Below are 3,367 nucleotides of genomic sequence, written 5' to 3'. Positions count from 1 at the left end.
CAAGAGTGAATAACAGTCTACAATGCTGCTGATGCAACAAGTAAGGTGAGGACTGACAACTGATCATTGACATAGCAACACTGAGGCCACTGTTGATTGCATGAAGAGTAGTTTCAGTGGCTTCATAAAGTCAAACTTCTCTTTGGAGTGGTTTCAAAGGGAAAATTTGGAAAGAATTTTTACAACTTGTCAAGGAATTCTTTAAGTAGACGAAGACAAATGTGGAGCAACTGGAGAGAAGTGGCATCAAAAGAGTGTTTTTCTTCTTTTTTTATTTATAGTTTTCTTTTTTAAAATATTTTATTGATTTTTTACAGAGAGAAAGGAAGAAAGATAGTTAGAAACATCGATCAGCTGCCTCCTGCACACCCCCTACTGGGGATGTGCCCTCAACTAAGGTACATGCCCTTGACTGGAATCCAACCTGAGACCCTCCAGTCTGCAGGCTGACACTCTATCCACTGAGCCAAACCGGTTAGGGCTCTTCTTTTTCTTTTTAAAAAAATATTTTTAAAAATTAATTTCAGCGAGGAAGAGAAAGGGAGAGAGAAACATCAATGATGAGAGAGAATGATGGGTTGGCTGCCTCCTGCACACCCGCTACTGGGGATCAAGCCCACAACCCCAGGCATGTGCCCTGACCGGGAACTGAATGAACTGTGACCTCCTGGTTCATAGGTCAACAGTCAACCACAGATCCCCACCAACCAGGCAAGTTGTTCTCTTCTTATTGGCAACAGTCATAACATTTCCTGAATTTCTACTCGGGGCCAGTAGCTCCGTTCCATCCTGAGGCCACACACAGAGAGGCTGGGGGGAAGCCTTGGGCCGAGGATGAGCAAGCCAACCAGGGGCGAAGAGAACTTCAGAGGGCAATATGGCGAGAGGAAAAGGCGAGAAAGGGGAGGGTATCGGGCCCGGGTGTGGCCACCTGGGATCAGTAGTGAATTCCGAGCAGGGTGGGCCTCTTGGGGTGGTCGCAGGGTGATGCATCACCACTGCAGTGTGGGTGGAGCTGTGGTTGCTGGAGAGTGGGGGAGGGACGGGGGCAGTCCCGTGGCCCCCAGGTCCGGGTGGGGTGGTTAGTGACTGGGAGAGGGTCTCTGGGCAGTGGGGAGAGCAGGCCGGAAGCACAGGGTGTGCAGGCACCTGGACTCCTGGATTCTGAGGGAACAGGGGTTAGTCCTGGGCCCCCAAACCGAGGGGATGGGACTGTCGGCCTCGGAGGACACAGGGCTTGTATTTCTCCTCATCTGCCCGGCATTAACCTCGGCCAGCCTTTCGGCACGGTTGGGGCCGTTTTCCCAGGTCCTGAGGCTGGGCAGCTGTGAGCCTAGTGGAAAGCAGGGGCCTTGGGAGGGGTGGTGGGAAATGTCCCTACGTCCCCAGGGCCTGGGAAGAGCTGAGGCTGCCAAACCTAGGGGGGTGCTGGGGAGGGGGGACCCTGGAGGAACAATCCCTGCTCTGTCCACTTCTTTCTCACGGACTCACGCCAAACCAAACCTCTGCCCGGGCCAGTTCTGCTTCCAACCAATCCTGGTGCGCTTTCCAGACCCCTCCTTCCTTTCTCAGGCTCCTACCCCAGTCCTGCTCCCCCCAGGACCCCAGAGTCCAGGCCCCCAGACTCCTCCTCCCTTAGAACTCAAGAGTCGGGGACCCCAGATTTCTCCCTCAGACGCAGGAGTCCAGACCCCCAACCTCTTCTGAGGAAATCAGAAGTTCAGGGACCCAGGCTCCTTCTCCCTGAGAACTTGAAATCACAGCTTCTGGTTGGTGTTGGGCGTCCCCTAGCGGAGGGCAGAGAGGATCTGGCCTGTGATTTATTTACCAGTTAGAAGGACTGGAAGAATTGATTTGGTCACTCAGCCGGCACGGTGGGAGGGCTTTGCAGGGCTCCGACCTAAGGTCACAGTCCAGCTGAGAGCCTCTAGTGCGGTGGTTCTCAACCTGTGGGTCGCGACCCCTTTGGCGGTCAAACGACCCTTTCACAGGGGTCGCCTAAGACCATCCTGTCTATCAGATATTGACATGACGATTCATCACAGTAGCAACATGACCGTGATGAAGTAGCAGCGAAAATAATTTTATGGTTGGGTCACAACATGAGGAGCTGTATTTAAAGGGCCAGAAGGTTGAGAACCACTGCTCTAGTGCATGCTTCCACGGGTCGGGACTCAGCTATCTGTGAGAGGGAAAACAGCCCAGGGCATTTGTTATCTAGAGCTGAGAGCAGAGATGGGGTTACAGTGAAACTGAAGAAGATTAAGTTTCAAAGCCCCTCTCTTGCCTGGGCTTTCTGTGGTCCTCTATTTCAATTTGTTTCTATAACTTTTTGTACTTCTAAAAGAGAGGCCTGCCGGCCCGCTGTGGCTCAGTTGGTTGGGCATCGTACTGTGCGCTGCGTTTGCCAGTGCGATTCCCGGTCAGGGCAATGCCTGGATCGTGGGTTTGATCCCCCACAGGGGTCGCGCAGGAGGCAGCCGATGGATGTTTCGCTTTCACAGCGATGTTTCTCTCTACCTCTTCCTTCCACTCTCTCTAAAAATCAATACAAATATTTTTCGAAAAAGAGGCCCAGAAAAATCTCAGTCTGCCCCCAGTCTGGGTGACATAATCAGCATGTTCATTGGTCCCTGGATCTGTAATATCACAGAATCATTATTACTACCATTAAATGTAAGAGGGAGAACTGGGCACCTTAGTTTTCTAAGGTTCCTTCTTGCCTTTGTGTTGATCCCCAAAGGTAAGTCATTCACCTTCTGCACCCAGAGCTTCGTTCTTCACTCAGCAATCACCCCCTGGAGGAAACAGCAATGACCAGGACAGCCCAGGGCTTGTTTGCCCAGGGCCAGGCACACCACACCCATTTCTTCTTTTTAAAATATATTTTATTGATTTTTTACAGAGAGGAAGGGAGAGGGATAGAGAGCTAGAAACATTGATGAGAGAGAAACATCGATCAGCTGCCTCCTGCACACTCCCCACTGGGGATGTGCCCGCAACCAAGGTACATGCCCTTGACCGGAATCGAACCCGGGACTCTTCAGTCCGCAGGCCGACGCTCTACCCACTGAGCCAAACCGGTTAGGGCACCACACCCATTTCTGACATTGATAACCCAAAGTGAGCAGGTAATGGGGTGAGGGAGTCCAGGGATCTTGGAGGAATGAAAGGCGGTGCCCCGCCCAGCCTGGGGGGGTCAGGGAGGGTTTACTGCAGGAGGTGATATTGTTACTGAGCTGAGAGCTACAGGAAAGTGGAGGAAGAAGATAGGAAAATAATTAGAATCTCCCAGTAATGTGTAAGGTTCGCAGTTACAGCACATGATGCTGATCACTTTCTAATCGTAAGGCAGGGGCTTGGTGTT

This window comes from Myotis davidii, unplaced genomic scaffold (genome assembly GCF_000327345.1).
Source record: "Myotis davidii unplaced genomic scaffold, ASM32734v1 scaffold796, whole genome shotgun sequence".
In the NCBI taxonomy this organism is placed as follows: Eukaryota; Metazoa; Chordata; class Mammalia; order Chiroptera; family Vespertilionidae; genus Myotis; species Myotis davidii.
Note: the sequence above shows the minus strand (reverse complement) of the source record.